Source organism: Corythoichthys intestinalis, chromosome 20 (genome assembly GCF_030265065.1).
Source record: "Corythoichthys intestinalis isolate RoL2023-P3 chromosome 20, ASM3026506v1, whole genome shotgun sequence".
Taxonomy (NCBI): Eukaryota; Metazoa; Chordata; class Actinopteri; order Syngnathiformes; family Syngnathidae; genus Corythoichthys; species Corythoichthys intestinalis.
In genome coordinates this window covers 2,678,687-2,698,699 of record NC_080414.1, presented here as the reverse complement: position 1 = coordinate 2,698,699, position 20,013 = coordinate 2,678,687, and positions in this window count along the sequence as shown.

Sequence of the window (20,013 nt, the reverse complement as noted above, 5' to 3'; positions counted from 1 at the left end):
CTGAATGATTGGGAACAAGTGGCCTCTTTGTGGAGCGGGAAGCCTTTTTTTCCCAAATTGTCCCGGCCTCTCGACTCATCCTAAACCGGAGATCAGAGCTTGGAAAGTGGCAAAACAAAAGGGCCGATTTAATGAGATTGTAAAACAGGCTAAGTGGTAAGGAGGGGGTTACCAAATAGCCAGCTTTGGTTCATTTCAAAAGGTCTTTTCAGGATTTCCTCTAAGCTGTCTCAATATGAACGGGACCATATCAAAGGGAACCAAATGCTGTGACAGCTTTTGACATGACGAAGATGTGAATATTTGTCATGATTGCACAATGGAGTCACATTCCAGTAATGGAGTCTGTCATTTCAGTTTTGTATGGAAAATCTTGTTTTTTTATGATTGATACACTGGAACCTCTGGAAGGCTCAAACACAGTCCATTGGAAATAATCAGGTTCAAACGAGTAATAAGTAATAATATAATAAGTATTTAGTCAACCACTAATTGTGCAAGTTCTTCCACTTGAAAATATTAGAGAGGCCTGTAATTGTCAACATGGGTAAACCTCAACCATGAGGGACAGAATGTGGAAAAAAAACAGAAAATCACATTGTTTGATTTTTAAATAATTTATTTGCAAATCATGGTGGAAAATAAGTATTTGGTCAATACCAAAAGTTCATCTCAATACTTTGTTATGTACCCTTTGTTGGCAATAACGGAGGCCAAATGTTTTCTGTAACTCTTCACAAGCTTTTCACACACTGTTGCTGGTATTTTGGCCCATTCCTCCATGCAGATCTCATCTAGAGCAGTGATGTTTTGGGGCTGTCGTTAGGCAACACGGACTTTCAAATCCCTCCTCACCCCGTGGCGTCAAAATGATAACAAGAATTGTTAGTAAAAAATCTAGAACCACACAGGGGGACCTAGTGAATGACCTACAGAGAGCTGGGACCACAGTAACAAAGGCTACTAACAGTAACATAATGCGCCGCCAGGGACTCAAATCCCGCACTGCCAGACGTGTACCCCTGCTGAAGAAAGTACACGTCCAGGCCCGTCTACGGTTCGCTAGAGAGCATTTGGAAGATCCAGAAGAGGATTGGGAGAATGTGTTATGGTCAGATGAAACCAAAATAAAACTTTTTGGTAGAAACACAGGTTCTCGTGTTTGGAGGAAGAAGAATACTGCATTGCACCATACCCACTGTGAAGCATGGGGGTGGAAACATCATGCTTTGGGGCTGTTTTTCTGCAAAGGGACCAGGACTACTGATCTGTGTAAAGGAAAGAATGAATGGGGTAATGTATCGAGAGATTTTGAGTGAAAATCTCCTTCCATCAGCAAGGGCATTGAAGATGAAACGTGGCTGGGTCTTTCAGCATGACAATGATCCCAAACACACAGCCAGGGCAACAAAGGAGTGGCTTCGTAAGAAGCATTTCAATGTCCTGGAGTGGCCTAGCCTGTCTCCAGATCTCAACCCCATAGAAAATCTGTGGAGGGAGTTGAAAGTCCGTGTTGCCCGGCGACAGCCCCAAAACATCACTACTCTAGAGGAGATCTGCATGGAGGAATGGGCCAAAATATCAGCAACAGTATGTGAAAACCTTGTGAAGAGGTCTTGGCCTCCGTTATTGCCAACAAAGGGTACATAACAAAGTATTGAGATGAACTTTTGGTATAGACCAAATACTTATTTTCCACTCTAATTTGGAAATAAATTCTTTAAAAATCAAACAATGTAATTGTTTTTTTTTTTCACATTCTGTCTCTCATGGTTGAGGTTTACCCATGTTGACAATTACAGGGTTTTTCATTACACAATATTTCAAGTGGGAGAACTTGCACAATTAGTAGTTGACTAAATACTTAATTGCCCCACTGTATATTGGAAATTTGGCATCATGACGACAAGGCAGGGGTAGGTGAAGGTGAAGGTGTGGAACACCATGAGAAGACTATCCAGTCCATAGGAGATTAGTACAAGCAGTAAATTATGTCTGATGAAGAGTCTCCAGAGAAACAAGGGACATGGATTCCGAGGAAAAGGGGTTGATAAACAACTGATCCCCTCAAAGAAGGTAATAAAATGAAAAAAATAAATACATAAAAAAACACTTTTCAGATCAACACTCCGCCAGGGCGAAAATCCATGCAAGGAACAGGGGCAGGGCGAGAGGCATTAATACAGAGGCATGAACATACCCCTCCTAGATGTAGAAGATAAAGTATTATTTCATTGAAATGAATAGAAAATGTTATTTTCTAAGTTTACAAAGTATTGTAAAAAAGTGCCATTTTTGGAATGTAAATTACCCCATGCTCATATGCTCAACCTCTTGTTAACTACTTATCATTTGTCAAAACCTTACTGAGATTTATAGTTTATCAAGCAATGTATGCGTTTTTCCATATTTGGCAGTTGAAATTCTTCAAATTTCACTGGTTGTGACTATTTCAAAAATAAAAATATTTTGGAAAAAAGTTCATGACAATGCTTTGATGATTTAGGAATAAACATATGTACGGCAAGGTATTTTTTCCAGTTGTAATTGGATGGAGGGTTGGCAGCTTCGTGGCAGGCGGTGGGTGGACGGGGAGGGTGGGAGAAGAACGAAAACAAGTCAAAGTTTAGTAGATAACCATCAGGCTCCTAAAGCCATTATCTGGCCCCGGTCCACTGTTGAGTGTCAGGAGTCACACCCAGGTCCAACTTAGCCTGGAGCTATTGACCCCATGCTCTCTGCTGACATATTCATTCAGATGAATGGCTCTACGCTGCATGCTAGGAAGTGTCCAGTTTGACCTTTACCTGCCCCGAGATTCCCCCCATTATTAACCGGGCTGGGGCCTCGTTGTCTAACGTGAATTCTTTTACCGAGCCTATCTTTGACCAAAATTCCCATTTTGAAGAGATGGGAATTTCTTGTATTCAGAGATATGTTTTTTGTTTGAACCACAGTTTTCTTACCTTGCTAACGGTTCTAGCTGCCAACACTAGAGGCTCGTTCTGTGCTATGCGCCGCAGTTTACAAAGACCTCTTCACTCGTTTCAACTCATAGACAACAATCTGTTTTATTGCTAAATAGGGATGAGAAAATAAAGTGTTTTCAGGATGTTTGTGGACCAAAATACCAAAAGGACCTTCACAGGTGTGCTTTAGTTAACCAGTGTAATTAGCAAGAACACAAGTAATCAGTCCAGGGAAGTGTGTCATTAAAATGACCGACCCAACGTCACACTTTCATGATTAATTGGCTGATCTTAGCGACAAAATGAACCTTCTCCTTGTTTTTAATGACCCTGGTTAATATTTTAAAGAAACTGCAAGGGGAGAGCCAGATATGTGGAGTTTCTGCAAAGGGCAGTCATAGCTGGACGGCTCACAATAATCTCACGATATGGTGTTACAACAATTATCGATACTATAAACCGGTGCTTTTCAACCGGCGTGCCGCGAGAATTTATCCAATATTGCATTTTTTTTTTTTTTAAACGTCATAAATTGCAGTAGGAAGGAAGGATTAGGTAGAGTTCTCGGTGTGATGTGCAGTTAGCATTTATTTTACGTAAATATGTCGCGTTTATTTTACGTAAATATGTCGAAGTACAATGCTAGTCTGTTACTGAATGTAGCAAGCGGCTGCCTGATGTAAACAGTTTTTGCGGTGAAAATTCTTGTGAATAAATGTTTAAAACCCCAATTTTTTGTAGATATGGATGTAAAACAGTCTCGATTCTTGGTTAAAAGTAAAAAAAAAAAAAAAAACACAAAAAAAAAAAAAAAAAACATACAGTTAGCATTTATTTTACGTAAAAATGTCGAAGTACAATGCTAGGCTGTTAGTGAATGTAGCTAGCGGCTGCCTGATGTAAACAAAGCTTTTCCGGTGAAAATTCTTCTGAATAAATGTTTAAATCCCCGAATTCTTTCTAGATATGGATGTAAAATAGTCTCAATTCTTGGTTAAAAGCAAAAAATAATGTGCAATTAGCATTTATTTTACGTTAATATGTCAAAGTACAAAGCTAGTCTGTTAGTGAATGTAGCTAGCGGCCGCTTGATGTAAACAGAGCTTTTGTGGTGGAAATTCTTGTGAATAAATCTTTAAATCCCCAATTTTTTATAGATATGGACGTAAAACAATCTCGATTCTTGGTTAAATCTTAAAAAAATTTTTTTAGAAAAACGTACAGTTAGCATTTATTTTACGTAAATATGTCGAAGTACAATGCTAGGCTGTTAGTGAATGTAGCGAGCGGCCACCTGATGTAAACAAAGCTTTTCCAGTGAAAATTCTTGTGAATAAATGTTTAAATCCCCAATTTTTTTTATAGGTATGGTTGTAAAACAGTCTCGATTCTTTGTTAAAAGCAAAAAAAACAAAAACAAAAAAAACGCACAGTTAGCATTTATTTTACGTAAATATGTCGAAGTACAATGTACAATGCTAGTCTGTTAGTGAATGTAGCTAGCGGCCACCTGATGTAAACAAAGCTTTTCCAGTCAAAATTCTAAAGAATAAATGCTTAAATCCCCGAATTCTTTCTAAATATGGACGTAAACCAGTCTCAATTCTTGAATAAAAGCACACAAAAAAAAAACAAAAAACAAACAAACAAAAAAAACATGCAGTTAGCATTTATTTTACGTAAATATGTCAAATATGTCAAATAAGTACAATGCTAGTCTGTTCGTGAATGTAGCTAGCGGCCGCCTGATGCAAACTGAGCTTTTCCGGTGAAAATTCTTGTCATAAAATGCTTAAATCCCCGAATTCTTCATAGACAAGGATGTAAAATAGTGTCGATTCTTGGGTAAAAGCAAAAAATAACATGCAGTTGGCATTTATTTTATGTAAATATTGCGAACTATGATGCCAATGCAGTAGCGGCTAATTTTTCTCATTTATTTTTTTCACAACTTTTCAAAATGCATGCATGGTATGAAAAATATAATAACTACATTGACTCCTCGAACAAATCACTCCTGAGACAATCCTGCCTGTTTGTATGCGGTACAGCTTTCGTAATTTTTCAACAAAAGCCCGGCGCTAGATCGCTGCGTGCGTCTTTGTGAATAGCTCCTCTTGATGAGGGCAGCCTCCTACATGAACGGCGAGGCCCAGTGCATGACCAATCCAACCCGTCAATACATTATGAAGTCTATGGATGGAGAAATTCTAAAACGGAAGTTGCGGGCAGACATAAGGAAGTAAACCGGAAGTACCTTGGAAACTTGTCTATATAATCCTGCATTTTTTTTTTCTAACCGTAATTTTCGCACTATAAGGCACACCTGACTATAAGCCGCCACCCACCAAATATGACACCAAAACGGAATTGTTCATCGACAAGCCGCACTGGACTATAAGCCGCAGCTCTCCTCACTATATTATTGGATATTCATACCAAAAGATATTAACCGGTAACACTTTATTTGACAGCGACATCATAAGACAAGTTAACAAATATACATAAAGCATTGGAAGAACACTAAGACCAAATGAACCACCATGAAGCATTGCTTCAAGAAGCTTCATTTGGCCATGACTGTCAGTCTACATTGCATTGCAGCGCTACAGATGTAAATAATCTAAATTCACGTTCCGTGCTAATTATTTCTTCAGTTACTGTTCCAGTTGTTTCACTAATTGCTTGTTATGGTATTTGGTAACACTTTATTTGACAGTAGCGCCATAAGACTGTCATTTGACAATCATAATTATGACATGATACTGTCATGAGCATTAATGAATGCTCATAACAGATGTCATTTAGCGTTATGCCGCAAATTATCTCCCTTTTGAATGGATGTAAAAGATCTGAGCTGGACATAAATGGAGTTAGTGACATACCATAATTTCTGGACTATAGGGCGCACCTGACTATAAGCCGCCACCCACCAAATGTGACATGAAAACGGCATTTGTTCATAGATAAGCCGCAATGGACTATAAGCCGCAGTTGTCCTCATTGTATTATGGGATATTTACACCAAAAGATATTAACTGGTAACACTTCATTTGACAATGGCATCATAAGATTGTCATGAGACCAAATGAACCATCATTAAGCTTTGAACCAATTGGGTGCAAAGCCTTATTGTTTCTAAAAGCTTTGGCCATCACTGCTCCCTTGGGGGAGACAGTCAACCTCTGCTGCCACCCGCTTTCAACACTGTTGTCATCCAACATTCCTCTTAGCATGCATTGCGGTGCTACAGATGTAAATAGCAATCAAAATTCATGTTCTGTGCTAATTATTTCTTCAGTTACTGTTCCAGTTGTTTCATTAATTGCTAGTTATGGTATTTGGTAACATTTTCTTGGATAGTGGTGCCATAATACTGTCATAATTATTACATGACACTGTCATAAGCATTATTGAATGCTTATAATAGAGGTCGGTTAGTGTCATCCAGCAAATTATCTCACTTTTGAATGGCCGTAAAAGATCTGAGCTGGACATAAATGGAGTTAGTGAAATAATATGCCACATGACACATATTGACATCTGTCATAAGCATTCAGTAATGCCCATGATAGTGTCATGTCATAATTATGATGTTCTTATGACAGTCTTATGATGCCGCTATCAAATAAAGTGTTACCTATTAACCCAAATAAATCAACAAATAAGCCGCACTGGACTATAAGACGCAGGATTCAAAATGAGAGAAAAATGTAGCGGCAAATAGTCCGAAAATAAGGGTAATTTGCCAGACGACACTTAATGACATCTGTCATAAGCAGGGGTGCACATAATTTTTTTTGCCCAGGTTCTCAGAGGAGGACCTGGAGATGTGACTTGGTCCTCATTGAGCTTGAGAGCCGACCCGCCTGATGCGATAAATTTATGACAAGCTTTACTTAGAGCCAATTAACTTTAATTAAATATATTAACAATTAATGCTTGATTAACATCAACTGGCACAACAAAATTGCCATTACTTTAAAGTGAAATGTAAAGAAATAAACATAAAAGCACCAATTCAAAATAAAGGGCATTATGCGGCTCCCACATTAACTCCAAGCCTTTTTAAAAGCGGGATGTCCTCCTCATAAGACCTCATTGAACGTGCATGTTTAGCTTTGTAAAATGCGAGCAAAAACACGTTTGTCAGTGCATGTCGCTGTTCATTACCTTTATTCCGCCCTGTTCCGCTGCTTGTCCATAGGGCGAGTGGGATCCTGTCTGACATCGACAGTTTGCTTAATTGCCACATGCTCTCTGTTTTTTTCGTGCTTTTCAAAGTTTGGATGGCTGAAATTCTTTGACCCTACATAAAATGCGCTGCTCTTATCGGTGACATTGGGATTCTCACGGCACATTTTGTACCGCATTTCCGTGCGAGCATCATTTGCTTCTAGCCATGGTACCTCCTGTAGCCACTTTTCAGCAAAAGTCCTTTTTTTCGGTAGCTCCGGTGACGTCTCTGTCGTCTGTCTGTCTTTTGACGGGGGTGGGGGAACACGGAAGTAATTACTCAGTGTGGCCTGCCTCTTCGACATTTTGAGGTTATTTTCGCGTGCCCGCCGCAAATACAGTGGTCAGCCATCGGTACGCAAAAGCGTACGGAAGCCGTTGAGGGCCAGCGCGTTTGTCTACGTCCAGTCCGCATGCGCGCATGCGGACCACTTATGTGCACCCCTGGTCATAAGCCTTCAGTAATGCTCATGATAGTGTCATGTCATAGTTATGACGGTCTTATGACAGTCTATGATGCACTGTCAAATAAAGTGTTACCTATTAACCCAAATAAATCAACAAATAAGCCGCACTGGACTATAAGCCGCAGGATTCAAAATGAGGGAAAAAAGTAGCGGCTTATAGTCCGAAAATAATGGTAATTTGCCAGGCGACACTTAATGACATCTGTCATAAGCCTTCAGTAATGCTCATGATAGTGTCATGTCATAGTTATGACGGTCTTATGACAGTCTATGACGCCGCTGTCAAATAAAGTGTTACATATTAACTCAAATAAGTCAACAAATAAGCCCCACTGGACTATTAGCTGCTGGATTCATCATGAAGGAAAAAAGTAGCGGCTTATAGTCCGAAAATTACGGTAATTGAAAAAAAATCCACGACGGACTGGATGTTTGAAGCGCAAAGTAGCGAGGAATCACTGTATTGTCACACCCCAATGGGCCACTATGGTGCACATGGTTAAGTGGTTAAGTAGCAAGGCAAATATGTTGAGTTCATAATAATCTACGTGTTTGTGCCTGTATGCGTGTTGGATAATCCCCTTTTAGCGCCATTAAAGGACAGGCAAGCACATGGCATCCAGCATCTGACACCAAGTCAAGCTGGTGAGATTAGTGCAAAAGAAAAGAGGCGCTATTATACGCCCTGTTGCATTATTAAACACACCTCTATTTTATTCATTCTTAAACGGAGTACATATTTGTCTTGGTAATTTTTCTTAAGCCGTGATAAAGTAGCTTTAACCACTTGAATTAATCATGGGAACTCAAGCTTTGATACCAGGCGTGGGCCCTTGCGTGCAGCCAGCTGCACAGGCCGGAGCCCGACTGCTTAACAGCACAAGTGCCAAGCATATGCTAGTTGGGAGGAGGACGGCCCAAAGGGTGGCCCGGGCGGCCAAGGAGGAGGTCCCCGCGGAGCCCTTCACAATGAAACACAATATCCTCCTCCTCAGACGCGTGCAATGACTTAAACACTCCATTGTATTAAATATGAATGAGCTTCCCTATTGTCTGGGCGCGGGCGAGCACGGAGACAGTGTTGTCGATTAGCCACATGATTAAGCAGACGACACGGTAGGGGCCGCCGAGGTAAATAAAGGCCGCCTTCTGTCATTTTCTTGTCCCCAAGGGTCCCCCTTTCCCTCCCCTCGCCGTCTTAAAGCCAATTGACGGAAAAAGTGATAATATATGTGTGTGAAAACAGCTGAGTGATAGAAGACGGGGAGATTAGTCAACGAGGAAGTGGCTGTGAAGTAAGCGGAGCGAAGAGGGGGAAAAGAAACATTTTAAAATGAATATATGGCGATAATAATGAAGGAAAGCGTGGGGACGGGGGAGTTTAATCAAACAGTCAATTCAGTCAGAGCTCATGTCAGGTGTTTATTATCACATTGTTTTTCATTTGCATGTGAAAAAAGACACCCACTTTGCGGCTTTGTGATCATTTGACGGGGCATCTGCGCAACATTGTCGCAAAGCCTCACCGTCCCATAAGTTGAGTGCATGAACCAGGTCACGGCTATTCACACTGCGCCCAGTGTGTCAAATGCTCATTATTGGTGGTGTTAGGCGGGAATACAAATAGCAGAGAAGCTCATAAGGAAAGGGAATACAGTGATTTAATCAAGGCAATGAATGAATCTAATGAGTCCATTTAGAACAATATGTCACAGACGACAACACATGATGCTACTGACCGGCCCCCTAGACGTTAAATGGACAGCAGTGAGTACAATGTTCCTAATTTTTACCGCACATCAGGCTCAAATGACCAAATTTCCAAAAAACAGCCGCAAAATTAGAATACAATATTTTTTGAAGCATTTTACACAAGTCAAGAAGTTCCAAATTGCACAGCTAATTTATCTGGCATCACTTTGTGTTTTCGGGTCCACCTGCCTTTTAAGCAGACGCAAGTTAGCTCAATTGTCATGCATGTGATAAATTTACCGATTTGCATATCCTCCTCCCACAAGGTGCAACATGAACAGCATGGCTATTTAGCATGTTTGGCAGATGCGATTTTGGTTAGTGGATCAGTTTTAAAAATCTGTTCGAGTTGGACCGCACCTATTTAAGGTCTGCACTTTCAAGTATTGTTGACAGCAGCGCGCTACGTGTTTTTTTTTTTTTTTTTTTTTTTTTTACGGTGCTATAAAGGCTGGCGTGATCATATGACTTCCGACTGCAAGCTTGTGTGTGGTCATGTGTATGTATTAAGGCTGTCCCAAACGACTAATTTTCTCCTGATTAGTCAGCCGACTATTTTTACGATTAGTCGACTAATATTTTTATTAATTTTTTACTAATTTAGCAATGAAATTTTTGCTGATGCTTATCAATTTACAAAAACATTTTGGAACACTTTAATTCTTTATTAAAGTACAAATAAACACGTAAATAACAATAATAAATCACAAATAAACAATGAGTTCAAATGGTGATAGCATTAACTCGTGCAAAAGAATGGCATGTAAACAGATTCAGAACACTGACTTAGCCTTTCCAACATGATTCCAAACAATTCTTAAAAAAATACCTGCATTAATATCATAGTATAGTACTACAGTGGGGCAAATAAGTATTTAGTCAACCGCTAATTGTGCAAGTTCTCCCACTTGAAGGGACTCAAATCATGCACTGCCAGACGTGTCCCCCTGCTGAAGAAAATACACGTCCAGGCCCGTCTGCGGTTCGCTAGAGAGCAATTGGATGATCCAGAAGAGGACTGGGAAAATGTGTTATGGTCGGATGAAACCAAAATAGAACTGTTTGGTAGAAACACAGATTCTCGTGTTTGGAGGAAAAAGAATAGTGAATTGCACCATACCCACTGTGAAGCATTGGTGTGGAAACATCATGCTTTGGGGCTGTTTTTCTGCAAATGGAGCAGGAAGACTGATCTGTGCAAAAGAAAGAATGAATGGGGCCACGTATCCTGAGATTTTGAGTGAAAATCTCCTTCCATCAGCAAGGGCATTGAAGATGAGACGTGGCTGGGTCTTTCAGCATGACAATGATCCCAAACACACAGGCAGGGCAACAAAGGAGTGGCTTCATAAGAAGCATTTCAAGGTCCTGGAGTAACCTAGCAAGTCTCCAGATCTCAACCCCATAGAAAATCTGGGGAGGGAGTTGAAAGTCCGTGTTGCCCAACGACAGCCCCAAAACATCACTGCTCTAGAGGAGATCTGCATGGAGGAATGGGCCAAAATACCAGCAACAGTGTCTGAAAAGCTTGCGAAGAGTTACAGAAAATATTTGGCCTCCGTTATTGCCAACAAAGGGTACATAACAAAGTATTGAGATGAACTTTTGGTATTGACCAAATACTTATTTTCCACTATGATTTGCAAATAAATTCTTTAAAAATCAAACAATGTGATTCTCTGGTTTTTTCTAATATTTTCAAGTGGGAGAACTTGCACAATTAGTGGTTGACTAAATACTTATTTGCCCCACTGTACATATACTAGTATTATAATAATTATTCATTGCCAATCAGATTTTCATAAAGGGTGTCATTTTAAAGGTATTCTTAGTGTGAATTCTGGAGTATGTGGGATTAACTCCAGAAATCGTTATTTATATGACGAACATGACATGCTTTTATTTTGAAATGTTCATCGGTACAAAAAAGTACAAAAAAGCACTTCTTGTCATAGCATGTGGTGTCAGTAATAAAAATTGTTCATTTTTTTCATTTGCAAATGCTGTTAACCAGCATTTTTTCATGTTTGAAGTGTCACCTTTTAACCGCAAGTTTGCGTTTTGGAGAAGACTGCCAATGTTTTATAGCTGGCTAGAGTAGGTTCTTTTTTTCCTATTCATATCAATGTTGCAATGCTAACGTACAGTTTTTAATATAGATATGTTTCCTTATTTTGTATATCTGAACTGTAATTCTATGGTGTGTTGATGACCAATAAACATCTGTGAAATGAACTAGAGTCTCAGATGTTGACTACACGCACGCACAAATGTATGCATGCACGCAGGCACGCACGTGGTGATAAAACGCAGCCGTGAAAATGATCACCCTGATTTTATTTACCTTGCGACAAATGGACTCATTGCAAATCTCAACAGGCTTGGCAACTTCGATAAAACATGTCGTTAGTTAGTTAGATGGACTTACTTGTCGTCTTCGAAAATTAAAACTTGGTGACAGCGTAGGTGTTTGCTCACAGCCGACATGCAGCCAAGCTTGGAATTGAAGAGACAGGACTCAGCAGTGTACCCTCCTTTGTTTCTTTGAAATAAGTCAATGTTTTGGACACTAGTGCGCTTTCCCCGCTTGCATACCGAGCATCCGACATTCTGAACTTTCCACGCATATATTTTTTTTCAACCCTTCATTAACCGTCGACGGGATGTTGTGCTCATCGACGGATTCACATCATCGATGACGTCGACTAGTCGGGACAGTTCTAGTTTGTATTGTTACGTCTGATTGGTATAATGCAGTCACGTGATCATTGTTGAGTCTCATTGGTGAAACTAATAGAGCAACTATGGGCAATGTCTAACAAAAAGCAAGTAAAATCCAAAATGTAGAATAACTCTGGTGAAGTGCAGAGTTGAGTAGACAAAAATTGTACTCAAGTAAGTAGTGGTGTCACTTGAAAATAATATTACTCAAGTAAAGGTAATCATCCCAAAAATGTACTCAAGTAAAAAAAGCATTTCATGAAAAAAACTATTCAAGTACTGAATAATTCCTTATACAATGCTGGCCAAAAGTATTGGCACCCCTGCAATTCTGTCAGATAATGCTCAATTTCTCCCAGAAAATGATTGCAATTACAAATGCCTTTGTAGTAATATCTTCATTTATTTTGCTTGCAATTAAAAAAAAAAAAAAACACAAAAGAGAATAGGAAAAAAATTAAATCATCATCATTTTACACACTCCAAAAATTGGCCGCACAAAAGTATTGAAACCCTTTGAAAAATCATGTGATGCTTCTCTAACTTGTGTTATTAAACAGCACCTGTTACATACCAGTAGCACATAACAGGTGGTGCCAATAGCTGAATCACAATTGCAGCCAATTAAAATGGATTAAAGTTGACTCAACCTCTGTCCTGTGTCCTTGTGTGTACCACATTGAGCATGGAGAAAAAAAAGAAAATCAAAGAACTTTAGAATGCAAAATTGTCAGGAAGCATGGGCAATCTCAAGGCTACAAGTCCATCTCCAAAGACCTGAATGTTCCTGTGTTTACCGTGCGCAGTGCGCATCAATTAGTGTAAAGCCCATGGCACTGCGGCTAACCTCCCTAGATGTGGACGGAAGAGAAAAATTGACGAGAGATTTCAACGAAAGATTGTGCGGATGGTGGATAAAGAACCTCGACTAACATCGAAACAAGTTCAAGCTGTCCTGCAGTCCGAGGGTACAATAGTGTCAACCCGTATTATCCGTCAGTATCTGAATGAAAAAGGACCCCATGGTAGGATACCCACTTCTGACCCAAAGACATAAAAAAGCCAGTCTGGAGTTCGCCAAAACATACCCGAGAAAGCCAAAAACATTTTGGAAGAAAGTTCTCTGGTCAGATGAGACAAAAGTAAAGCTTTTTGGGGAAAAAAACATATGCCGGTCAAATGAGGCAAAATTAAAGCTTTTTGGGAAAAGACATCAACATAGAGTTTACAAGGGGAAAAAAAGGCCTTTAAAGAAAGAACACGGTTCCCTGATGTTTTGGGGTTGCTTTGCTACCTCTGGCACCGGACTGCTTAACCGTGTGCATGGAAGTATGAAATCTGAAGACTACCAACAAATTTTGCAGCATGATGTAGGGCCCAGTGTGAGAAAGCTGGGTCTCCCACAAAGGTCATGGGTCTTCCAGCAGGACAATGACCCAAAACACACTTCAAAAAGCACTAAAAAATGGTTTGAGAGAAAGCACTGGAGACTTCCAAAGTGGCCAGCAATGAGTCCAAACCTGAATCCTATAGAACACCTGTGGAGAGATCTGAAAATGGAAGTTTTGGGAAGGCACAAGGAGCAGTTGGCCAAAGAAGAATGGTCTAAAATTATTATTATTTTAGTTATTTGGTCTAAAGGTTGTGCTACCAAGTATTAGACTGAGGGTGCCAATACTTTTATCTGGCCAATTTTTGGAGTTTTGTGTAAAATGATAATGATTTAATTTTTTTTTGTGTCATTCTCTTTTGTGTTTTTTTAATTGCAAGCAAAATCAATGAAGATATTACTACCAATGCATTTGTAATTGCAGTCATTTTCTGGGAGAAATTTAGCATTATCTGACAGAATAGCAGGGGGGGGGGGGGCAATACTTTTGGCCAGCAGTGTACATTAAATGTAACGGAGAAAATCTAAGTCGTTACTACCCACCTCTGACAGCCGCCACATTTTCCATTGTGTCAATTCATTTTGCACATATACGAAATCCCTATAGGGTTTAAACTATCTATCCCTTGTGGGGATGTCTATCCTTTCACTGTAACTACGATTCCCCTCTTTAAATGATATCAAGCAGCTAACCTTCGCCCAATCTCCTGTCAGCATCCCACTCTCCCTCTGCAGCCCCCAGCCTCCCCTCTTATCCCGGCGCGGGACATTCAGGTAACTAATCTGCCTTTAAATATGTCTCGAAGGAAGCGCGGCTAATTAGTATCGGAATTTACAGCCTTCACTTTTATTGACTTGTCCTACTTCCGATAATTAACTAATGAGCAAAGTAATGAGCTATGTCGTTCAGTCGTGCTGTTCAATTAGGGCGCGGAATCAATTATTGAAAATAGTTTCTGATGCCAACGTCTGTTGTGTGCATGCAGAGAGGACATTAGTGCGGTATCAAGACCCTTGACCAGCTAGCTTAAACTGACTAGAATAAGTAGCTTTATGTTGTAGTTAAATGAGAGACTTCTGTTTTTTTTTCTATGTGGTCACTGTACATGATTTTAAAAGAACAAAAGCTATTATTGGTTTGCTCTTCAAGACTAGCTGATGAAACAGCAGTGGGGCTCAGAGCAGAGCATTTTAATACACAACAAGCACGGTTTGCAGAAATCCCGTCGGAGCTGAAATGAGCTCTCACAGTAAACAAACGTGTCATTGAGGCCTTTCTAAGCTCCAAAAAAACAACAACTAAAAAAGAAAAAAAAACACGCGGTTCATTATAGAAAATTAATTAGAGGAACATACTCCCAAGTGGTTTGGCTGATAATGAACGCTATTTCGTCAGGCCACTTTAGTCCAACTCTCTTTGATAATTATGTTTACGTCTAAAATCAATACCCCGTATAATGCAATATGTTATGATGCATGAAGGAATCTGACGACCTAGCCAGACTGCTGAAATCGCGCTAGCCGAACTGCTGGACCCTCGCTGGCGCAGCTCCAGCGACCCGGGCCGGCGAGACCCCGACAATCCGGCCAGAAGGCATAACTCCGGGAATTCACCTTAGTATTTAACTAGTTATTGCGTTAGCGGGCAGTAATTAATTTTTTAAAATGATTCACGTTAAAATATTTGACGCAATTAACGCATGCACGGAATGACCCGTTCATGCGTTGCCTCAAACAGTCTACAATGACGCCGTTTTAGCACATTGAGAGCAAAAATTTTCAGACTATAAGACGCTACTTTTTTTCTTTCATTTTTAATCCTGGGGCTTATAGTCCAGTGCAGTTTACTTGTTGATTTATTTGGGTTAATAGGTAACACTGAATTGGATTTTTTCTTTTCCTCATGACAGTGTCATGTCATAATTATGATTGTCTCATGACAGTCTTATAGCGCCACTATCAAATAAAGTGTTACTAAATACCAAAACTAGCAATTAATGAAACAACTGGAACAGTAACTGGATAAATCATTAGCACAGATCATGAATTTTGATTGCGATTTACATCCGTAGCGCTGCAATGCATGCTAGGAGGCATGTTGGATGACAACAGTGTTGACAGCAGGTGGCAGCAGAGGTTGATTGTCTCCCCCATAGAGAGTCGTGATGGCCGAATGACGCTTCTTGAAGCAATGAAGCTTTGCAGCCAATTGGCTCAAAGAGATATGGTGGTTCATTTGGTCATATGACAGTGTTATGATGCCACTGTTAAATAAAGTGTTACTGGTTAATATATTTTGGTGTAAATATCCCATAATGCAGTGAGGACAGCTGCGGCTTATAGACCAGTGCAACTTATCCAAAAAAAAAAAAAAAACAAAAAAAAGTCGTTTTCATGTCAAGTTTGGTGGGTGGCGGCTTATAGTCAGGTGCGCCTAATAGTCCAAGAATTAGGGTAGTTTAATCTAGTAAAGTAAAAAAAAAAAAAAAAAAAAAAAAAGATTCTGTGATGTACAACAAGGTCCTGCTTACAGTGCCCTCCATAATTATTGGCACCCCTGGTTAAGATGTGTTTTTTAGCTTCTAATAATTTTTTAAAAATTCAAATAATATGGGACCTTAATGAAAAAAAAGAGAAAAATCCAACCTTCAATACAAGTGCATTTATTCAGTGGGGGGGGAAAATCCCACATAAAGAAATAATTATTTCCCAGGCTTCAACTGGGACCGTGTGCTTTGGTCAGATGAGACCAAGACTGAGCTTTTTGGAACCAAACACTCTAAGTGGGTCTGGCGTGCCACGAAAGATGCACATGCTGAAAAGCACCTCATACCCACTGTGAAATATTGGGGTGGGTCGGTGATGCTGTGGGGCTGTTTTGCTTCCAAATGCCCTGGGAACCTTGTTAGGGTGCATGGCATCATGAATGCTTTGAAATACCAGGACATTTTAAATCAAAATCTGTTGCCCTCTGCCCGAAAGCTGAAGATGGGTCCTCACTGGGTCTTTCAGCAAGACAATGACCCTAAACATATGGCCAAATCTACACAGAAATGGTTCACCAAACACAAAATCGAGCTCCTCCCATGGCCATCTAAGTCCCCAGACGTTGTTTTGTTGGCAAAAGGGGGTTGTACAAAGTATTAACACCAGGGGTGCTAATAATTGTGACACACATTATTTGATGTCAAATAATTATTTCTTTATGTGGGATCTTTTTCCCCACTGAATAAATGCATTTGTATTGAAGGTTGGATTTTTCTCTTTTTTTCCCATTAAGGTCCCATATTATTTGAATTTAAAAAAAAAATATTAGAAGCTAAAAAACACATCTTAACCAGGGGTGCCAATAATTATGGAGGGCACTGTATGTGACAAATAAAATCAAAACAAAAAACGACTGGAGACAAAGTGGCGGACGAGACTCCGGCGTCGTAAAGTCAAAATCGTGTGAGTCGAGTACGTCGAAACCCGGGAACTACCTGCTTTCTCAATGCAGTTCCACAACCAAATGGATTCAAGGAAATTGTTTCTAACAAGGGATTTCTATGGCCAAGGAATATGATAGAGTTTTACAGTCCGAGTATCGAGACAAGATGACACATGGCATTGTAATCTCCCATGTCGCATGCAATATGTACAGCTATTCAAAAGATGGAGATAACACACCTTCCTGTCAGCCGTATTTGTTCCTCTGATTACATCCGCAAAAGGAAGAAATAAAACAACAGATTATGACACCCCAGAAAGCCTGAAGCAAGGCCCAGTGTCTACTATTCACTCCTTTTATTGAAGGCTTGGCCCAACCTGATCACCATTGCTCCCATTTGAATAGTATTGCATACGCACCGACCCAGAGAGATGGATATGTAGTAAAAAATAAAAAATAGTGTTGCATTTTTTGTTTGTGGTTGTTGCTTGTCCTCATGCATTAATATCATAAAACAACAACTACAGTATTTTAAGCGGCTTCTTTGTGTGATTGTGTGTGCGTCACGCTTCCTCCACCCCCCCACTCTCCTCCCGTCAATATGTCGTAAATGATTCTTATGACGTTATCTTTTCAGAGCAGCATGACTGATCCTTCTACATCTTGTCAGGCTTGACCGGAATAAAATAAAATTAAAGGAAGGAAGGGGAAAAAAAAAAAGGTCTGCCTGACATGCACAGTGATGCTGCGCCAGGATTTGTCATGCTAACGTAAACAGTGGGTGACCAAAACTAGCAATGTCTGCATGTCTGGAGTCCAACGTGTGTCTTTATATACTGTATTTGTGAACTCAAGCTCAGCATAGCTGAATACAATAATTTACAACAAGGAGTGGCCAGCAATGATATTTCTATTTTGTAATAGAATATACTAACAACTAATCGATTAAATTTGATAAAGAAATTAGTTGGCAATGAATTTGATAGTCATTTTTTTCCGGCAGCAATGAGCAGTCCCGTTTAGGTCCTTGACTGTGTTTTATATGAAGTTGCGCATGCGCACCAATGATTAGAGCAAGAGAGAGGGAGTTCACTGCTAACCTCAGGTTGGGTTGCTGAATCAATATTACAAAGTTTCAAGAGTTAGATGGTCTTTTGTGTGAAATGTTTAATGGCCAAATAAATTCTTGAGTGAGTAAATGTTTGTATTCTTTGTTGATGTGACGTTACTACTTAGCAGAGTGCTAAGCTAGTTAGCGAATATGCTTTGTATTGTGTTGTGGAGAAGAATATTAGCATTTGAGTTATTGTTGGACTTTTCCCATTTGTCGTTTTCTCAAAATTTTTTTCAATCGCAACTCTGCGACTGTTTGTAAAAGCAGAGCGTGATCACGCTCTCCCTCCCATGTGATCCATTCAAATACGTTCACAAAAGAAACTGCTCAAAAATTACAATATACTATGGCGGAAAACACAAACAAGATTGAAAAAGCAGTTTCTGCTCTTGCACTCCTCTTTAAAATGAACTGCTATATTTTAAGCCAAAAGAACTGTTGTGTTCGAAAGAACAATATGTCTATATGCTGCCATAGCAGATTCATGACGCGTTAAGCCCCGGAGCTATTTTTAATTTGTCCGTTTTACCCTGAAAACCCCCGTTTACAGACTTCGCGCAACCGCTTTTGTTTCAACCCAGCCATACAATGAAGGTAAGTTATGTATTTACTATTTGAAATGTCTGTCATTTTTAGCTTTGAATTCTTAATTAATGTCCAATATTTAGTTTAAAAAAAAACTAATTTAAAGAAGGATATCGCATATCAAAACTGGAAAAGAATAAATATAGAGTCATAAGTTTGTAGTTTTATGCATTTATTATAAAAGTAAATATTTATCGGTTAAGTAGTGAAAATTAAACGAAAACGATTTACAGTGTGCGCCCCTAAAATTTTAAGAAGTCTGGAGCCCTGATTTAGGTGAAAATTTTGAGATATATGGGCTTAATAAGAACAAATAGTACTATTTACTTAAAGTAAGTGGAATACAAAACAAGATACAGAAAAATATTTGACTAAAGAAAAATAATCTGATTAAGATGTTATTAATCTGCACTTTGTATGTACCGTATTTTTCGGACTATAAATCGCAGTTTTTGTTTTTTTTTAATAGTTTGGCTGGGGCGACTTATACTTTGGAGTGACTTATGTGTGAAATTATTAACACATTATTATATCATTTCACATGTTATTTTGGTGTTTTGGTGTGACACTAATAGTTTGGTAAACCTGTTAGCATGTTCTTTATGCTATAGTTATCTGAATAACTCCTAAATAGCTATGTTACGTTAACATACCAGCCACCTTCACTTTTCGTTGTTCATGCATCGAGTAACATTATACTGTACACTTATTCAGCATGTTGTTCTCTATTGTATTTTTATATTAAATTGCCTTTCAAGATGACATATCTCTTCTATGGGTTGGATTTTATCAAGTAAATTTCCCCCAAAAATGTGACTTATACTCCAGTGCGACTTATATATGTTTTTTCGTCTTCGTTGGGCATTTTATGGCTGGTGCGACTTATAGTCCAAAAATTCGGTATGTATGTATGTATGTATAGCAATAATTGAGTTATTACAACTACCAATTGCAACCCTCGCTTTGCACCCCATGCTTGCCCGCCCTCCTCAACAACACTCAGCACAATGTAATGACACAAAGAGGCACCGCAAGGAAGTCAGCACACATAAAAAAAAAAAAAAAAATCCGAAGTGGTCAGCATATGTCCAGTCAGCATACGACACCTAGCAAGACAACTGTCCCAAGCAAGCAGATTGCCTCCTCCTGCAAGTAGGGCCTGGTGCACTTGTGTTCCAGTGTGTGTGTAATTTTGTGTGTGCCTACCCATGTCAAGTACAATAGCGCTCAAGTGAAGAAGGGGCAGAATAGAAGGAGAGCTGCATGGGCAGATTTGGGTGTTGCCCCAGGGTGCGTACACTTGGCACCGTAAGTAGCAGTGTGACAGGCCTCAGACGTATTTTTGGGGG